Source organism: Carettochelys insculpta, chromosome 2, assembly GCF_033958435.1.
Source record: "Carettochelys insculpta isolate YL-2023 chromosome 2, ASM3395843v1, whole genome shotgun sequence".
NCBI lineage: Eukaryota > Metazoa > Chordata > Testudines > Carettochelyidae > Carettochelys > Carettochelys insculpta.
In genome coordinates, this window is record NC_134138.1 from 131,852,016 (window position 1) to 131,873,613 (window position 21,598).

General features: G+C 41.3%; 1 protein-coding gene across 2 annotated transcripts in view; it reads left to right on the forward strand.

Annotated features, from left to right (window-relative positions):
• BCL2 (BCL2 apoptosis regulator) overlaps positions 1–21,598 on the forward strand; it is a 164,038-nt gene that overhangs the window by 24,046 nt on the left and 118,394 nt on the right. The window lies entirely within an intron of this gene.

The following is a 21,598-nucleotide window of genomic DNA, read 5'->3' on the forward strand; positions in this document are numbered from 1 at the left end:
AAATGTAAGATGAGAGAATTGTTTATTTGTTGTGTTTGTTTAAGAAAACACAAACCCCCAGCCTGTTAAGATCTGAGTTCTGTGTTGTATGGCTTTCCTACAAAACTTACTGGCACCAGATTACCCTTCCAGAAGAGCAGGAAGTTGTATTCCCTATGCTTTCAGTGTTAGTGATGTCAAATCCTTGCAGGGGAAACATAATATCTTGTGGATAAATGGCCTGGAACTATTTTTCGGACTTTGTTTCAAAATGTATTGACAGCATGTGTAACTTTAAATTCAAACCCTGAATTTTGTTGTGTCCCAGTTCTGCAAACACTAGGTGCTTTGAAGTCAATGACTTGTGAGAAGAGGATCAGGCAGTTGAACCAGAAAGAGAAACTGTCTAGAAACAAAAATTTAGCACAGTATTGTTTTTGTTTTGTTTTGTTTTGTTTTTTTCCCAAACTGAGCTTGAGACAAAACATAATCTAATAATAATATTGGCCAGTGTTGGCATTAGGGCCTGATTCAAAGATCCTTGAAATTAATGGAAAATTTGCCACAGACTCAGTGGGCTTTGCATCAGAGCCATAGTAGCCTAGACAAGGTCATATGCTTGGACTGAAAAAACAAAAACTTGTTTTAATCTGACAGTGTCACTTAAAAAAAAGTGGAAAATTCTCCAGGTTTTACCTCCTACTTGTTTCTATTATCAAACAGTCACTGGTCTTATTTTAGACATGACCTTAGTGTTCTTTCCACAGTACACAGGCTGAATGACACGTTGTTCAGATTCTTGTACAATATTATGATGTATCTGTTTTTATATTTAGCTGTAACTTTTACTCTCCTCATAAACAAGCCCACCTAGTGCAACCACCACCTACCCAGGGAGAGTATTTCCACTCCCTCTGGTTTAATTTGGACAAATTTGGCACAGAACACTATAGTAGTTCCATAATAACATCTGAAACAGGATGCCTGCTGTGTTGACATGTGGGACTAAAAGTGAGTTTTACCATGTGCCAGGAAATTGCATTCTTAAGGAAAATCTAGACATAAATTTTGAACAATCAACACTTGAGACTGTTTAAAAGTCTGGCAGTAAGCTGGTATATACTTCACGGGTTTTCAGTTTGCTAGTCTTTTTACTTTAATATTCTTTCTGCATTCATATAGGTCTCGATCCTCTGATCCAACTTGAACGAGCTCACGACAGGGCTAGAGAGCAGAGGGAGCAAAGGTGGCTGTATGCCACTTCTGTGTTCCTGTCGTACTTAATATAGCTGGAGATTGGTTGGGGCAAAACTTAAATTGGAGCTGTCTCTGGGTTGCTTAAAATTAAACCAGTTTGTACTAGCACCATGAAGGCTGCAACCCCAATGAGGCTTGCTGGAGCTGAATGCTTTCCTACATTGCCTCCTCCCACCGCAGCAACCTCACTGAGCCAGATGGGGTGGAACAGAGTTGGATATACTAGCTCTATAACAGCTAGGGTTCCCCTAGGGGTAGTTCACTTGGGAGTGAGGCATAGGGATCTGGCCCACAGGTTCTAATTATTCCTATTTATTTATGTATTTTGAATTTTGATGTGCCTAACAGCTCTAGTCATGGACCAGACCCTACTGCAGTGGTGGGCAACCTGGGGCCCAAGGGCCACATGCAGCCCATTGGGGTTCTGTGTGTGGCCCACAAGACATTTTTATTTTTGCCCATGTATAGAGTTGCCAGATTCGGCTGGTTTTCATCTGTGTAGTTTTTTTCCTACCAGTATTACAGAAGTGACAGGTACTTAAAGGAGGAGCACGTGACATGAGGTGGGCGCTGATTGCACACAACGTTGTGAGAGCTGTGCTCGCCTTCGACATCCAAACGAAGTTCATTCGGCACACCCCACAAATTCTGTGTGTGCAAGTGCCGTTGGCAACATTGCCTTATCCTAGAAGACTGTCTTGGTTACTACAATCTTGCAGACCACGGAGATGAAGGAGGGCCACTCGTGTGGCCCGCTCACTAGCCTTGGTTGTACCTCACTGCCGTATTTTGTTACGTGCTCTATAAACACAGAACAAATACCTGGTACCAGATGTGTGAGGTAATTAGTGTCTCACCCTGTGAGGTCCTTCAGTGCTTTCCTTTCCTAAGAACTTGTTTGGGAGCTGAGTACAGTTAGCACCTCAAAGAAGGGACTCAGTATTTCACTGCATTCGATCAGTAAGCGTTGTCATGTATTTAACTAGGAAGGTGAGGTCGCGTAGTGCCTTGTTCAAATTTTTATTGAAATTTGCATTTGCCTATGGCCCCAGCAATGTAACTGGCTGCACTTCAGGAGACCCTTTCACCAATCCTTTTTCAAGTGTGTTGAACTTCTGTGACAGCAAAAGAGGGTAATTAGCGAAAGATTTCACCGGAGCCAGTCTGATTGTACTTCTAGGCGATAGTTACAAAACTGGCAATTGCAGCCAACTCTCTTCAAATCTCATAGGATTCGTTGATGAGTTCAGTAATGTAACCAGCCAGTTTAATCAGTGATATGCTGAGCTGGATTTTTTGAGGGGTGGGGTAACAATAAGAGTATTACACAACCATGGAACTCGGAACAAAGCAAAGGGATATGAAACCATGCAAACGTAATCTGTCGGGAGAGTTTTGTCAAAACTTATGCCAATTACAATCATACAGCTCTATAAATAGTTATATGTGAATTTGTGTGCACTCACACGTTCATGCATGGAGTCACAGTGGTTGTGAAAAATACAGTAATATATAACATTTTAAAGACTTTTCTTAGAGAATGTACATTAAGGTCTCTTCTCAGGGCCACAGACATGTACTCTTGTCATGAGGAAGCTTGCAGAAAAAGGAAGGGAAAGTATTATGCAGCATAGTGAGACTATAGTAGTCCTTTATCAGTGATACATGGTCAAACAAAGACTGCAATAGAAAACTGAAAATGTATTGAGTGGAAAACATGATGTGTGAAGTGTTTCCTTTTCCCTCTAGGTCTTTATGACAACGAGGCAAACGAGATTTCCATGGAGTGTAACTTTAACCTTTTACATTTTACAATAGGATGGTAGTGAACTACTGGGTAACATGCACATTATGTGCAGTAGCTAGAGGGTTAGCAGTTAGGGAATTGACCATTAATGAATTAATTTAATCTGTAGTGTGTTGGAATACCATATCTGCTCACCAATGAAATGGAAAAGCAGGTGAATTCTTTACTTTGGACAAGGGGACTTTAACATAGTAGAAGTGGGTCCTGCCCAAAGTGGCAGCTAATTTGAGTATGAAATGTTTATTAGTTTATTTTGTGATGTTGAACCTGACTTTCTATTGACTGTTTAGGGTTTTGGTCAGACCGGTAATGATTTTCAAATTATGAACTAATTTGATTTTTTATGAAAATTTTTTTTAAGATGGATTTAGAAAACAAACAAAAATACCTTCATAATTAGTTGTTCATCTTTGCATAAGTGCAGGATGGAATTCAGGGTACATTCAATTCATAAAGCTTAGGAAGAAAAGATGCGTTTGATCTTTCTTCCCCCATTCATTTAAGTGTTTATGATAACATTAGTAAATGATATAATTGGAATTAAGTAAGGATGACAAACGCAGACATCTAATTGTGCATGTTAATATTTGACGTAGCATAGTAGGGCCCAGTTCTGCAGTCTATATCCAAGCAAAAAATCAATGGGTGTCAAAGTCACTAGACACCGCAAAACCTTGGATGTAATAGGATGTATAGTGATTGACATGCCAGCCACATTCAAGTCACATTTTCCCTATTTTGTAAGTCACTCTTTTTTTTTTTTTTTTGTACATGACAGGAATAAAAACTGAGATTATGTACCTGTATCTCTCTCATATGCCAAATGACCCAAAACAAGAGGGTAAAGCCCTTCTCCTAGTGAGAGCTAATGATAATTGTGCTCTCAACTTCAAGTGGTAAAGATGAGTGGCTTTTTTGGTGTAAACAATTGTAAGTTCTATTCCCTGTGCAACTTGCAAGCAGTAAGTTCAAGACCATGTTGTTTGTGTCTATATCTATAAGACCAACAGTCATTGCATTTTAAACTGTTTTTCCTGTTAGAAGTTGGATTCAGTGAAAAATCAATGCCACGTGCTTTATACTTTTGTCAACATAATCAGTGCTGTACTGAGAAAAAGCAGACATTTTATGTTTTTCAAGACAACTGTAACTGACCATTTAAAGGCAGTTTATATTTGTAATTCACTTCAGCAGGAAAAAGGTTGTTAGTCCTGCATAAATATTTAAAATTGCAAAATTCAGATACTTTATTTTCCTCTCATATGACTTTTCAAAAAAGTGTCTCTCTTTTTTTCTTTCATGATGGCTATAAGCCAGATCCTGTTTTCAGTCAAAAGAACACTAGTTAGATATCATTGAAAGGATGGATGTATTTCGGAAGTGAAATGCAAAACTAGCCAGAAAGCACTTTGTTTTTTACTTTATATGTGTTTAAGTATTTTTTAAAAGAGACATGATCAACTTCAAATTATCATAAATAATATAAAATAAGGGTACATGTACCTATGGGGATATTCAGAGGTCTTCCAGGAGTTACTCAGATTAATCTAGATGAGTGTTTCTCAACTTGGGGATTGCAGTTTCCATGGAGTGGGGGTAATCGGGTGGGTTGTGGGGTGGGCAGATTGCAAGTGCAGAGCCAGCATTAGGGGGTTGGCAGGCAGGGCAGTTGCACAGGGCTCCCTGAAGGTAAGTCACATGCTTCATCCCCAGGCTTCAGGGCGTTAGCCTCAGACAAGGCTCATAAGTGAAAATTGCATTTCAGGGTGATACCTGAGCCTAACTACACTATTCATAGACCAGCCAATTTATTTTATAATTATATGGTAAAAATAAGAAGACAAGGAGTTTTTCAATAATAGTTTACTGTGACACTTTTTAGTTCTGATTTTCTAAGCAAGTAGTTTTTAAGTGTGGTGAATCTTGGGTACACAAGTCAGATTACAGTCTTGAAAGGGGTACAGTTGTCTGGAAACATTTGAGAAGCACAGGTCTAAAATGTTTCTGTTGCAGGTGTCATAAGTAACATCTTAAACTATTATAGTAGAAAAAGATAAAAATATTTTTCTTTGTCCTCCTCTCTGCCCAACTTACTTACTTTATGTATTTGATAGTACTCTTAAAAAGGGGAGCGTTTGATTGTAAAATTACAGCAGGCATATTTTAATTACTTTTACTTTGTTTTCAAGGAGAGAATATCTTTCTTAAAAGTCTGTTTATTTTCTGCATTTAGTCCAGTCTTTCAGAGGGTGAAAGTCACTACTGTGCAGAGAGTCAGCACATTGTCTGTGTACATCTTAATTTTAATTTAGGCTTTCACAGTATGGCTTACATAAACCTTAAGCCCTACATAGGCCCCATGCTGGCCTTCTGTACAGCAGTGAATTTCTCAAGTGCGCTTTTACTATGCAGAGGCCTTATAATGCCAACTTTTCTCTCCTCAGGAATGCTAGTTAAAATAATGTTTTTCCTTTGAATTTTAAAGATATAACAATGTAAATAAGAAATGTAGGGTTTTTTTTTTTTGCTTTAACTATCCGTATCTGTGATCTCTCAGGGTAAGATAGAATTACTACATTTTTTTAAATTAATTTAAGGACGCCTTAATTTACCCACTTACTATGTGTCCAGTATTTTCTTGCCAGTGTTTGCATGTCTTGCCAGTATTTCCATGTTATGCTTCACTTTGTCCCCATGGTAGCATCTGTGAGAGACCTCTGTTATTTCCAGCTGAATGTTCAGATGCACGGTACTGAGATGACAGAGGCTGTGCTCTGTTTTATAGGATGTTTGGTCTACATCTTAAGACTGTTGAGATGTTAATCAAATTCTTTGTAATTGTAAGATTAAAAAATGAGAGTGCCAACCAATACAGTTTAGGACATTTACTGAATGACAAAGGGATCTTTTTAATGTGTCAGCAAGTGAACTTTGTTAATATCAATAGCAATTCCAAAAGGATAATGTCATCATGGATTTTTATAGCTTTTGATGGTCCCCCATAACCTGAAAAAGTGTACAGAAGCCAGAGCTTTTGCTTTCTGCTTCTTATCCTTTCTTTTGTGTGGTCAGATAACCACTATGAAAGGAAATGAATGGCCTGGGCTAGCATCTTTCTGTTACTAAAGTATCATACAAATTATGAACTAAAATCAATTGGAATTGACTTCACATAATGAAAGATTCTAGTTTTCTTCCAGTTTTCTCTTCGTACTTAGAGTACTTAGCAAGTGCTACTGAAAGCCTGTGTGCTGGGAAACAAGTTGTGCTTTGTATTCTAATAGAGACTCAAATTAACGTTCTGAGTTTGTAGGAAAGTTCAGTATATTTGTATGTACTTAGCGCTTCTGTTATTCTTACAGCATGATAGATGGTATGCCTGTGCTCATGCTTGCGGTTCTCTCTCCAAATGCTGTCCTCAAATGAACAGAATGTTGTGTGGATGCAACCTATGGAGAATTTAAGCACCAAAGAAAAGGAGGTTGGAGGAGACATAAAGAAGAGGGAAGAGAGTCAGATGATTTGCTGTGTTCAGTGGTGCCAGAAATATATTTAAATGGAAAGATGAGCAAGTTCACTCAAATATATTAGGAGATCCTAGGTCATGAAAGTGTTTCTTTTGATTGCTTGAGGTTCTCCTAATCCAGGGGTGTCCAACCTTTTTTCATTGGGGGGTCACATGACAATTTTTTACACGTTCCCGGGGCTGAACACAAAATAGACCCAAACCTGCCCCATCTCAGGCTTAACCCCTCTCAACCCCAAACTGCCCCACCTATTCCAAACTTAACCCCTCTCAGCCCAAAGCTCACCCCCAGGCTTAAACCGCCTGCAACTCCAAATGCACCCCACAGCCCCATACCTCCCCTCCCTCCCCTCAGGCTGAACTGCAACATAAAACATCAAAGAAGTCACTTTGTAAAAACATAGGTGGATCTAATTTTCTCCACATGCACATTTTTCAAGCATCATTGTTCAATTAATATTTTGTACTGTAAAAATATACACAGTCCCCAAACCACCCCCAGGCTTATCCCCCGCCCCCCAGCCTTAAAATTCCCTGTAGCCCCAAGCCACTCCCCCGAACCCAGGATTCACTTACCTTGCACAGAAACTCCATGTGCTGCTGCCCTCCATTGCTGCTTTGCCTTCTTGTCTTAACTATGGACTTGCAGCTGCCCCAGCCCTCTGGTTCCCCACATATACAGCAGGGATAGCTCTCAATGCCCTGCCACACTGAAACCATAGGCCTAATTTAATTGGTTTAAAGGCCATTAAACCAATTAAATTGAGTGCTATGCTATCAGGGCAGCAGGAGTCCAGCAATGACAGTGTGAGCCACAAATAGCTCCTTAAAGAGCCACGTGCATCTTGGAGTCACTCAGCCACCTTTTAAAAGGGCACTACTGCCAGCTCCATGGGCTGGATGAAAAGGCTGTGCGGGCCACATTGTGGGCTGCCGACCACATATTGGACATCCCTGTTCTATTCCAGCTGGATTCACCTTGGTCATACGAGCTTGATTCAAACCTGTGTCTGGATTTAAGCTTTAAGTGTATATAGAAGTGTACAGTGATATGCCCCCACAGCTTGATTGGGATGACCAATCTAGAGGCAAGAGAAACCCTACCAATGGGGCTACAGGAGGTTCTGCATGATAGTTACTCCATTTCTCTCCTTAGGAAAAAGGAGCAGGAGACTGACATGTTGGCAGGGGGCAGTTGCAGGTATGTAAGTAGATGGCCTTTAGATATGGCATCAGTAGACAGATCTGAAGACCATGCAGCATAGTTCTTGGATTTTGTGTCACTGATAAAATGCTTTGGGCATTGCAGATGGCTGCTTCTATGCAGTTCTTTACATGGAGCTCATAACATCAGTTGAGTAGGCTGGGGATCTGAAGTTATGCTGCAGTCTTGGGGAGGCAAGAATATCATAGCAGGAGTGGTCACCATTCTAATTCTGACCCTTTACTGTTTGTTTGAAAGTTATCAGTGTTGTTACTGTATCCAGTACTAAGCATACACTGAAGCATCTTACTCTGAAATTCTCATTGATAACACCATGTAGGGTAGAAATTCCTAGACAGGCCATGGTATTCTGACAAGACCCACTGCTCTAAATTTGTGTCTGGAAACAAGGCCTACACCCGTTAGCATGAGTACTTCCCACTCAGCCCATCTGGGGAAGGTCATCCTGGCCCAGAAGAGATAGTTACCCTGGCAACCACATTCCAGTAGGAGAGCCAGTAGGTAAGAATTAGGATGTCTCAGGAGGGAGCAAGAACAAATGTGTGATTGTCACATACCTTCATTGCCTTCCATTTTCATTCTTTAGGTATAACACAAATGGTTATATTCGTGCACAGATAATACTGTGATGCCGGCATATACATCACTGCTTTACACATTATTGTCAGTTGATGTTTGCATTGTTCAAAGAACTTGTTGAACCATATGTTCTGTAGATATAACGTTCTGTAAGCCATCGTCAGAGAAAACTATGTAACCTTTTTAGATTACCAGCTTATTGTGCTAATTTTCCTTGCTGCTAGCCTCTATCTAGGGGTTCCGGGGTGTCTCTCTCCCGTCTCCACCCACCATTGCTTCACTCTCTGCCCATCAGCATCTTATATAATCAGTGGTAACCTATTTGGCAGTGTTCACTGAGCCTTACAAGCAAAGTGGTCCTCCACCAGCACTGTGTGAAATAAACCCTCCTGCTTGCTTCATACACGGTGTCCAGACTTTGTTCCAATACACAGTAACTATACGTAAGTATTTTAATGGCTGCCAGCATAGGCCCTATGTGCTGCTCATCGAGAAATGTCAATGTCTGTTACCTGCTGCCAACCATGGGGACTAGCTTCCTCTTGCTCTTCTGTAAAGTACTTCTTTTACTTCAGTGACTTGGTGGTAGTCATGGGATTGTTCGCACTTCCGTAAGACTCCCCATGACTTCAGTGAATTTTGGGTCAGGTCTTAAGCCAGTGCACTTTATGTTGTGTTGTGTCTTGCTTGCTGCTATGATCCTGCAAGTATTCCAGAGTACAAGGTTTCATCAGTATTCATTATGTCACTGGCAAAGTATTAGCCATTGGAGGAAAGAGCGTCTGCAGGTGGAGAAAATGATGTAACTTGAAACTGTTCCTTTAAAATGAATCCAGTGTTTTAGTAAAACACACACTTAGCAGTGAGAGATCCATTCATATTTAGCTGTATATGTGTTTTAATTGTCAATGTAAATTAGGGCACAGGAAAGGGTGATGTAGCTTCAAAGAAAATTAGGTCAATTATATTCTTTTCGTATGTGGAAAACAGCTGTGTGTGTGTGCAGAAGTAGCTAACAAGCTTTGTTCCATGCCAGTGTGAAAAATTTAGGTGTGAGTTGCATACTCTTGCATGGGAGTATGCTGGTAATGAGTTGGCCTCTAATTGGCTTAATAATTTAGAGTTATGCTGCTGTCAAACAGGAAAAAAAGGGAAGGGAGGAAGACGGATCCTATACAGCACTTGCATTCAACCCTTATATCTCGTTGTACTGCCATGGATGTAATAATAAGTTCAATAAGTTTATTTCCTTCTGCCATCTGCTCATTATGAAAGTATTTTTAAGCACTCCATTACTTATCCCCTGATTTGAAATAGTCCCATTTTAAAGGATATGACATATGGGAGTCATGTTATGTAGATTTACTACATACCCACTAGCATGAATAGGGACATTTGGGGGAAAGGAGGTACCTAATTAACTCCACTGAACTAGGGGAGATCTATGAAGGGGCAAAGTAGACAAACAGTGAATGTTATGCTAAAATGCTGGAACTGTTCTTCCTAAATTGGAACGTGTGGCATATATTCTTTTTATGCTGTATACAATCTACTTCTAGAGTTAATTCAGAACATGGCTTGCTTTCATGCATGTACCTTGTCACTTGTAGACACAAACACAGTTTTACCTGCAACGTCCCTTCCTCCCTCATTTGCATTTGATTTACACACACATGGAATTTTTTGTATCTAAAATGCTATTATTTGTGTGCAGAGTGTCAATGTACAAAAATCACATGTGCAAGTGATTTTTTTGTTGTATGCAGGTGGAGGCCAGATTGAGATTCCTTCAAAAATTTGGGACCAAGTTCTGTGTTGGCAGAACTCCAGCAGTGGCGTTGTGCCAGCACAGAATTTATCCTTTGGTCCTTACGGTACTTCTAGCAGATTTTCTACTTCTGATTTATTAGCAGTTTTTGATACCATTGACAGGATATTTATTTAACATCTGTCTTCCACATTTCGTACCTAAGGATTTGCTCTCACATGGATGACTCATACCTCACTACTCAATTGTTTTTTGGTGATAAGAATTCCTTGTTCTTCCAGTTAGCCCAGTGATGTCCTGCAGGACTGGGAGCTGGGTCAAGGGCTGTTTTACTGACTGCCACGTGGTGCTTTGATTACATTTTTCTACAGATTTAATGATGCTTAGCCGATGTTTAGGATTGGAATTTAAGAATGCTTTATTCTGAAAAGTGAATTGGCAATACTTGTGTAGGCTAAATACAGAAAGGTGTTTTGATGGCACCAATCATCAGCAACAAATATATATGGATTTTTTTAAATAATTCAAGTTTTAAGCAATACCTTAGAAAGTTGTATCCTGCTTTATGTGCCTGCCCGTACATGACTAGAGAGACTCAAATTGCTTAGGGGAATGAAATGATTGCTAATTGACAGCTGTGACTTGTTAGGGGTTAGTTTCTTGCCAGTTTGCTTAGGGTAATGCTGTGACTAAATTTGGCCTAGCGGAGGCCCGAATTTCTTCTTGTAAGGCTATGTCTCTATTAGAGCATAAAGTCAACTTGAAGGGAGTTAGGTCAATTTTGTAATGTACCTGTCTTCACTACAAATATCATTAGATCAATTTTAAGGGGTCCTAACGTCGACTTTTCTACTCAAGCTTTTTCACGAGGAGTAATGCCAACTTCAAATTTACAAAGCTGACATAATGCTAGTGTAGAGACAGTGTTATTTAATTGAATTTTATTGGCTGTTTATTGTGGAAGTATCCCACAGTGCCCCCAATGTGTCCATTCTGACCATCACTTTCACCTCTGCTGCTGTTCAGGTGAGCAGGAAGTAGGAAACAGGAAGTGGGAATCAGCCTGGGCTCTCCGGATGCCTCCTGCACCACACAGCTGCCCCTCCGCCTCCCCGGCACCCTGCGGCTGCTGGGTCAAAATGAAATGAATCAAAATACAACTATCCAAATGAAGCATTTCAACAATACCAAAAAACGACTTTTCAATAGCTCCAAGTTGACACTTTTCAGATTTTCATTTCTGCATTTTAGGTTTCTCAGGACTGGCCCGTTAGCCTTGTAACAGCATGTTCCAGGGGCAGGCTTTGGAAAAGTGGTGTGAAAATGCATTTGGCAGTTTTATTTCAGTGGAATCAGAGTGTGAGGGCAATGCACTCTAGGATGATGATATCAGACACCCCCAACCACTTTTGGCACATTTTTTTCCCATAACACACTGCACAGAAGCGCTGAATGCAACGGGGGTGCATGAACTGAACGATAGGTACTCACAATGCACTGCTGACACAGTCAAACTTAGCAAAGGTAATGGGGACACACTATGGCTTCTTTTATACATGCCACCTCCTAGCAGAGGTGGCATGGTAATGAGGCAATTTGAAGCAGGCTAATGAGGTGCCAATGTGCATATTCAATGCCTCATTAACATAATGGCAGCTGCATGAATTTTGAAATGCAGACTTGGAATTGCAGATTGACAGTGTAGATGGGGGCAGCTTAGAAATAAGCACCCCACTTCGACATTCCCTTACTCCCACAAAACTATATCAGAGTAAGGGAATGTCAAAGTGGGGCACTTATTTCGAAGCTGCCCCCATCTACACTGTCAATCTGCAATTCAAAGGCTGCACTTTGAAATTTGTGCAGCTGCATTATGCTAATGAGGTGCTGAATATGCACATTAGTGCCTCATTAGCCTGCTTTGAACTGCTGCATTGCCATGCCACCTATGTAAAAGCAGCCTCTGTCGACTTCCTAAACATGTGGACACTCACCATTGACTGCATAAAATCTAGTGGTATAAAGTCGACTTTAATACAGTCAACTTTATATCCTAGTGTAGACAGAGACTCGGTTACAAAAATCACCATAACTAAAGCATTGTAAGAAATGGGCAGCTACTAGCATTGTCTAGAAGACTCTAGATGTTAGACTCCCTCATCCATTGCAAGAGAGAGTCAGTTCCCTGGTCTCAGGTGTTAGCAGTGAATTAAAAGGGTTTTCAGCCTACCTTAAAACATAGACTAAAGTGATATTTCTTTTTAGGTGCTTTTTCTCTGGGACAGTTTTTACTGGCATGATTTCTATTACAGTAATGAAAAACTCAGTTCTGTTTAAAATAAAATGTATTATTTCCATCTTATGGGGCAGATTTGGGTGCCCTTATTCATGCTGAGAAATACCTTATTCTACAATTAGTGATGAGCTTCATCACCACACTTTTGCAGAGACCGTTGATAATCATAATTTGTACTAATGGGTCCGTATACAAATTCAGGAAAAACAGCATTTGCCACAGAGCCATTTGCCTACCTGTCCACTTTGAGACGTGACTTGTTTTTGTGCCTGATGCTGTATTGATACATGTTGCTCAATGCTGTACTTCTAAAACTCCTGGGCACTTACCTTTATGGTGTGGTGTCATGCGCCACAGTCAGCTGCCAGTAGCTTAAATTCAAATCACAAATTTTCATTTTGTGCAGATTTTGTTTGAGTGTCTTTGAAGCATTTCACCTCCCCCGCATGTTTATGATTGCTGGAGCTTTTTTGGGATATGAGTTGTTTTGATAAACAGGTCTCAGGTTATCTCATCTGAGCGCAGATCTAGGCTACGTCTACACGTGCCCCAAACTTCGAAATGGCCATGCAAATGGCCATTTCGAAGTTTACTAATGAAGCGCTGACATGCATATTCAGCGCTTCATTAGCATGCGGGCGGCAGCGGCGCTTCGAAATTGACGAGCCTTGCCGCCGCGCGGCGCGTCCAGATGGGGCTCCTTTTCGAAAGCACGCCACCTACTTCGAAGTACCCTTATTCCCGTGAGCTCATGGGAATAAGGGGACTTCGAAGAAGGTGGCGTCCTTTCGAAAAGGAGCCCCGTCTGGACGTGCCGCGCGGCGGCAAGGCTCGTCAATTTCGAAGCGCCGCTGCCGCCCGCATGCTAATGAAGCGCTGAATATGCATGTCAGCGCTTCATTAGTAAACTTCGAAATGGCCATTTGCATGGCCATTTCGAAGTTTGGGGCACGTGTAGACACAGCCCTAATGAGCCTTAAGGCTGAAAGAAAAAGCTTTTGCAAAGATTCTGTGCTGGATGTCCTGTCCTGCCAGTTGGTGCCCAGTAATCATCGTACTTCTTGCACATAGAAACTGTCAAGCTTTTTAATGTGCTGATATTAACTGCACCATGTTTCACACCCATAGAGCAATGTCGTAAGGACAACTGCATTACAGAAGTTGATTTTTTTTTCACGTGCAGATAGATTCCATGTTGCTTCCAGATTCAGTGATGGAGGAAATCCTGTCTGGCACTGGTTTTCTTTTCTTGATATATGGCAGTGCAGTCTGATAAGAGATTCACCATGAGGACTTGGTCGTGTTGTCAGGGCAAATAAGCTAGGTCTATATACAGCTTTAACTGCATGATAGAGACCTTTAGAGTCTTGTTTATCAGCAGGAGCCTGTGCTTCATGGTCAAACCAAACATTTTGCATTGGGCAAGACTTTACTTTGGAGCATGCTGAAATCTGCCATATAGCTAACTTTTTCCAACTCAGAGAGTGGGTCACCCAAGAGCCTGTTATGCAGTTATCACTTGACATCGAGGAGATTTAGTATTTCAGGATCACTGTTGTTGGACCAGTCTGCAAAACAGTGTTTCATATACCCAACACAATCAACAACAGTGTTGTTATGTCATACAGGGAAACTCCATTGAGTAGATGCTCCAGTTCACATCATTGGAGGAGTTTTTCTAAAGCATTTAGGTATATTGGTGATTGACAGCTCTTTCGGGCTGGCCATAGTTACAGACTTAACTGGCTGGCCATAGTTACAGACTTAACTGACTGGGTTTTAAGCATTTTCAGCTGAAAAGACAGCAAAGTTTTGTTCAAACAGGATGGTAGGTAGTCCAACAATCAGTTCTGTGTAATACCAGAGTTATGTGCACATCTACTAGGTTGCACTGCAAAACATAGTCAAACCTGTACCAAGGATGTGAGCAAAGGTGCATCCAGGTAATTTTGTATTTTTCAGGGATCAGAAGTCAGTATTTGTAATAACTAGGTACATGGGTGTTTGACACACTTTATCAGCAGAAGTAGGCCATTGTTGTTCATCTTGCTGATACCCTGTTTGCCAAGTATGCCAGGCCACTTAGAACGATTGTGTCCAACATAAGCATTTAAAGCCATCTAAGATAATTCATTTGTCTTCAATGGAGCATCAGTCAGATCAGGTCATTTAGCTTGGAATAAAATTGCTCTTTACTCTCATCAGAGTTAGTGATTGTCTGTGCATTAACACTGACCAGCAAAGCATATTGTTGACTTCTCAGGAGCAGTTGGCGCATGACCAGTCTGTCATCATACTGCTGCATAGGCTGTCAACATGTGAGGTAAGATTCTTTCTCATTGCAAAGCCAGCTCCTGTGTCACCTGGCTTGTTGGTGAAGCCAAGTAGACATACTCTCTTCCAGAGGCGCTCTCCTCAGTCCGCCAGCCTTCTTCAGCAAGTGTCATCTCTGTCCAGCACCACCACATATGATATCTTTCAAGCTCTTTAGCAACCACCCTGTAACTTAAGGATAAACACTGAATATTTTGGGAATTTTCCCATCAGTCTAGTACTTAGTATACAACTTACACTTGCCTTGTGTATTAGCTCTTTCTGGGCCTTCTTAATTACAAATGGCTGCATTCTTATCCTTCACACACTCCAGAGTTAAAATTCATTGTAAGCTAGTGACTGACAGGTTTGAAGAAATTGTGGAGGCACAAAACTTGACCTGGCTCTTTGTTTTGTTACCTCTTTTGTGAACTCAGTGTGATATTTGCAATCTTTTATTCACTTACACAAATGTATGAATAACCCTGAGCCGTGAACTTGGCATGCAAATACATCTCTAATGAGGCAAAACAAATGATCAATGAGTGTTCAGACTTTTAGGTACCAAAATAACTACCCTTTATATTTCATCCACAAGTAGCATACAGTTAGAACTCTCTCTTGGCGATTTCCTGATAACATCTTCATGTCACCCTCCTGTTTGTTAGTCTGTTGATGGCTGACGAGCCCAATTCTGGAGTCACAGATCTTATTACAGAAGGGTCATGTGTTGGTAGCTGTTGGAAGGGCAGGGGGCAGTTTTTGCTGCTCTTTTCTTCTTCTTCTCTTGTCATCTGCACTGTGGTGGAACCTCTCAGATTGTGCCACTGCCTCACATATTACCACTCTCCACTGGCTCCTGGGCAAGGTTCTCCCAAGTGTCAACACCGATGCTGCACCTTTTCATGTGTGCCTTCAGCATGTCCTTGTATTGCTTCCTCTGTCCTCCAACGCTACTTCATCCTTCCTTTGACTTGGAAAACAATCTGTTTTGAGAGGCGCCAATCACACATCTGAACCATGTGAGCAGTCCAACAAAGTTGTTGATGAATGATAATGACTTCAGTGCTGGTCGTGTTCAGCTCTTCCACAATGCTAGTGTTCATGCACCTATTCTCCCTGCCCCGCTCCCCGCCCCGGAGATATTTAGGATTCTACCGAGGCAACATTAATGATATTGTTCGAATGCTTTCAAATAACACTTGTATGTTGTCCATGTTTCACATGCATACAATAGCTTGGAATAATCACTGCATGGTATACAAGGAGCTTTGTCTTGCCACTAGTTGTGAAATATATTGATAGAAGTAACAAAAACAACACAGTCCTTTCTTACAAAAAGGTGATCGTAAACTCTAATAGAGTCCCATCTGTTGCAAATAACATTAATGTTAGGGCTGTCAAGCAATTAAAAAAAAGAATAGAGATTAATTGCACTGTTAACCAATAATTTTTTAAAAAAAAAGATTAGCCTTTATGGTTATAGAGAAAAGAACTTGAACATGGGAACCCTGAGGGACCAGAACCTAGAAAGCAAACAGAACCCAAGTTTTATTTTTCTGCAAATCTCCTGATTTGAAAATCAAAGCTCCTGTTTTTTGAATGCATGGGGTTAATCTGCAATTTTGCCCATTGTGCACAAGATTTTCTCTAAGTGCTAATTCTGTAATGAGATCTGCTAATGTAGACACATGCAGAACCCTAGGAAGGGGAAAAGGCATCTACAAGAGCCATTCTCATGCCAGGACCAGGAATTTATTTGTTGTTGTTCCTCTGGCAGAGGCCAGTTTCTGACACAGGAAAGTGAACCAGCCACTGTGAACCTGGCCTGTGTGTGGCGACAAGAGTAAGTAGAATTCCTACCTGAGACCTGGGAGCTGTCAGCCTGTGACCTGAAGCATAACATTGCATTGACCCTCATTACAAACAATACTGGTATGTTCTAGTCCTTTAGAAAAATTTAATCACAACCTTTAAGCTTATTGAGAGCTCTCTCTAGCTCCCTAAATAATGTTGCACCTTCACTAAAGTATTCACATGACTACCAGTCTGCAAGCCAGCAGAGTTAATTCTAGCACCTCCACCTTTTCTCCCTTTTCTCTGTCCCTCCCTTTTCTCTGTCCCTTCCCAAGCACCCAGCAAATTACTTCCCAGGCAACACACACACTTTTTGTTAGGGGTGGTAAAGTGCAGCTGGACTGAGCAAAACTGAGCTGAATGAGCTTCGAATTAGGCTGCTGCTTCCTTCTCTTCCAGGACATCTCACTGATGGCCATAATAAACTTGGGTTGCAAGTCAGGGCTTGCAAAATTAGCATTTAAATGGTCAAAGGGAATCTAAAGCAATCTCTGCTGCATAGTGGAATCTCTGTTTTGGATTACAACAGCCTGACGCACTGGAAAGTGTAAAAAGTAAGGCTATCAATTAACACATTAATTTTTTAACGCATTCATTCTGCCCTGCATTAATCGCAGGTGTTAATGTGCATTGACAGCCCTAACTTATATCAAATGTACTCTGAGACATTTGAACTGATGGAAAATAAAGTGTTTTTAGTAAATGGTAATTTCCCGTGGAGTTTGGCTTAAAAGCATGAAATAAATACAATTCCTTTGAAATGAATGGATTTTTATCAAAATTAATCATGCAGAATGTACAGGGAGGTACATTGGAATGTTAGAAGAATAAAAAAGAGTACTGTTCGGGCCGAATTCATTGCTGGTGTATACAGAGCACCTAGTGCGGGGGTGGGCAGTAATTTTTGATGGGGGTTGCCTGCCAAGATTTTGGTGAGTGGTCAGGGGGCTAACCAATGGTGGGGGTGTGGGGTCTGGAATGAAGGTTGGGTGCATAGGGTAGCTGGGGTTAGGGACCTGGGGGGAATGAGAGGGTGTGAGGTCTGAGAGGGAGTTTGGGTGATGGAGAAGGTTGTAACCTGGGGCTGTGGATTGGGGTGCAGGGCGGGGGAGGGGTATGAGTGCAGGAGATGATTTTGACCTGGGGTCTGGGAGGGAGTTGTGATTTGAGGAAGGGAAGGGCAGAGGGTTTGGCTGGTGACCTGATGCAGGAAGTTGGAGTGCATGGAGGTCGGGGGGGATGCCAGAGGCAGACTCTGGCCAGGAGGCACTTATGTGGGCAGCTTCGGTCCAGCAGCCCAGCATGATGCTCAAGTGGACTCCCAGCTCCCCAGCCTCAAAGGCTGTCTGCTCCCTGTGGCTCTCTGTGCCGTGCACAGTGAGGAGGGAAGCTTTGCACAATGCCCCTGCCCCTAGTACAATCTCTGGAGTGACGACCACGTGAAGCATCCTCTTCCCCCTTTCCCCCATGCAAGGCAGAGGGCCACACGGGCTGGCTAACTGCTTTGAGTGGCGTGGAGCTGTTCTGTGCCTGAGGTCCCAGTGGGGCAAACCGTGGACTGGATTAAAAATCTTGGCAGGCTGGATCTGTCCCATGGATTTTGTCTGCTCCTGTATTAGTGCAATGGCACGCTAATCTCCGCTAGGGTTTCTGCTCACTTCTGTAATGCTAATAATAATAATAGTGGAGAGTCATAGTAATGGTCTTCAACTGGTCATGAATTTAGCCTTTCTGCTTTTCACCAAGTTCTTCCTATATGCCCCTCACTTGTGTATACCCTATCTCACCATTATTGTTGCTTGTTATTTACATTGCTCTAGTGAAGAGGGCCCCAACTGTGGAGCGTGCCCTCCAAGAGTCTGTAGAAGAATATTCTGGAGGGCAGAGTGAGAGTGAGAGCATCACTCATCCCAGCCCAGCTCTGCCCTCATTCCTTCTCCACCACCAGGTCAGCTCCACCTTAGGCCCCAGCTCCTCCCCATCCTCTGTTGTGCCCCCTACTCCACAGTCAGCCCAAATGCCTCTGTTGAGCCAACTGTGTACTAATGGAGTTGGGAGGGAGACACTGGATTACTGATAAGAAGGAGCATAACAACAGGAAAAAAAATGGCGTATTGCTGCTGTAGGTGTGCATGCAGGTCTACGTCAAGATTAGAACCTGTTCAGTACAATAAGCATACAGTTAGAGACAGTCCCTACCCTGGAGAACTTAAGGTTATGCCTATGCTAGAAATTTTTGCAGGCATAGTAATATCACTCAGGGATGTTTTTTTTTGTTCTTTTTAGCACAGTTCTATATCGGCAAACGTACTAGTGTAGATGCTGGGAAAATGCTTTTGTGTACCATTTAGTTGTTTTCACGTGGGGAAACTGGTAGTATACACTATATCAGAAAAAGCACAAAACCTGCTGCATCCATTCAAGGAAGGTTTGCTGGTATTGCTCTACCGGCAAACTTTTTCTGATGTGGAGCTGGCCTCAGACTGGGCTGCTAAAAACACAAGATACATTACAGATTAGAGGGCATGCTGTTGAATAGTAGCATTGGTGTACCAGGTCCCAGCACAGAGGCTTATTGTTAAGATGGAGAGGGAATTTAGAGTGCTAGTCTGAAAAGCCTGAAATAGTACTAAAAGGAGGGACTGGGAATGATTATGTGAGAAGGTATGTCAGTTTTTAAACATAGATTGATGCCCCTACTTAGTATGTCTCTCCATAATTAATTCTAATTAAAATTCTCTCCATGATATTATATTTAGCAGACGGGTGAAGAATTGTTTTACAATACAACCAGCTTCTGCCCATTCCCTACTTTCTGCTGGAGAAAGAGTCCACAGAAGCAGTAGGAGTCATTTTGTAATTAGGTCCCTAGCTGCTTGCTGGACTGATGAAGTTGTGTTTTGTAATTGTATGAAGTTATTTTGTTAGCAGACTTTACTTTCCAAGTCTTTCCCCCCTTCCAGCACCCCAAGGTACAGCTTTATTGGATCAGTTACCATCTGCTCCAGTGTTTGCATTTAGCCTGCAGGGCCTGTGATCTCAGAAATATTTCCTGTAAATGGAATCTCTCATGCCAGGCCTGTCGCACAATAGATATATAATTGGATAAATCCTAAACTGGAAACTACAAACAATAATAAGAAAACATATTGTACTGTACGTGGTGCATGAATCTCTCCAAAATGGGATGCTTGTTTTTTGCATATGAAACTTAAGTATATTTTTCTTTTTGTTTTTAACAATAATGAAATTAAATTAATAGCTATACTCAGCGTTGCATTTTTTTTCTATACAGCATTTAACCTAAGCAGCTTGCTGTGCTTAAGTGGAATGGTATAGTATAGAGCACATAACTGTACTTCATTTTAGGTCTCAGTTCTTCTCTTCGATACACAGGTGGCCATCTGTGTGCAGTCTTTCCATCTGTCTACTGAGCTTGAGCACGCATGTCCTGCCATTGATTTTTATAAGATACCAGAGAAGATGGTGTGATGACTGAGCCCGACGAAAAGAAAATGGGAATAATCCAGGGGCTGCCCATGCCCAACAAGCAATCTGATTCGTTTTTTTTAAAAATGACAAACTATATGTCAGTGTTTTGGGGGTTTGGCTTTAAAGAGTGTAGTAATTTGTTAGGCCTTACGAAATATGGCAGATATCGCTAGGGACGAAGCTGTCTGTTTGTTATCCACAGAATGTGTACAGCAGGGCAGTAGCATCACACATTTCTGTATACTGTCCCACTAATGGACCTTACTCCTTGATGGAACTGAGGGTAATTCAGATTTCATGTTGCTGATATTTATATTTTCTGCTACAACTGCCAGCAAAGTGCTCGTTGATTTGAACTGTGGACATAACCATATTGTATACCATCCTCTCTTACTAATAGTTCTAGCGTTCATTTCTTCTAAGGCTTATAGTTTTTTCCAAGGAGAGTGAAACTGATCTGTCTCTTGTCCAAGTTTTTAGTGGAAGTGGGAAAACGGCCGCTCTTAGCGATTGCAGTCTGCTCGTGGCAGCCCCACTAGTGCCATTTGTTTGAAGACCCAGGAAAACAACACTTCACTGGTTCACATTATCAAGACAGCATCAGTGCTGGAAACTTTAAAAATATTGATGCTTAAATGCTCCAGAAATTGATGGTTCAGATTTAGTTCTCCCCATTAACCAGGGAAATTTTTTCACTTGCCACTGCATGAGTGAATTATTCAGACTGTGCTCACGCTATAATTCTAGAAGTCACAGGTTGACAAATATATCATCTGTTTTGTTTGAGGGAGTAAGGATACTCTGCACTAGTCATAATTTGAAGGCTCTAGTCCGAGATGCACAACAGAGCATCAAAAAGAAATTGAATTTACCTTCAGTAAAGGAGAGTAATTGGTTTTTATACTTTAAAAAATCCCCAATCAGAAGGCTCATCTGTCTCTGAAAGATAAAGGAATCGAGCTAGGATCTGAGCACTCTAACTGAACGTAATAATAGTAGTAATAATAAAGGCACTGCTCTGTATGTTTTTTCCAAACAGCCTATTCCCTTTATGCACTGTTCTAGGCTTATTTATGATAAATGTTAATCAAAGCACCAGACAGAAAAAGCCATTTAATCCTTTTAAGTTTCAGGATAAAAGAATTACATTTTATCAATGTAACTCATCTGCCTAGCTGTCTGTCTGCTTTTTTCTAATGCTTTTTTTGAACTTTAAAAACCTCTAATTTTGGATTTCTGTTTGGCAGGACCAATCCTGCCTAACTGCAGGTAATTGCTGTCTTAATCAAAGTCAATACCAGTTTTCCTATTGACTTCAGTGGTGCCAGTATTTTACCCACAATGCCTTTTAGGTTCCTCAATTCATAGAGAGTCCCCTAATTAGAAGTGGGCTGATAGTGAGAGGTCTTTTTACCTGCAGCTTCCATTGAGTTTGGCCTGCATTACAGGTCAATGCCATCCTAAGCGGTCTAAAAAAATACCTAAAGCAATTAAAATTT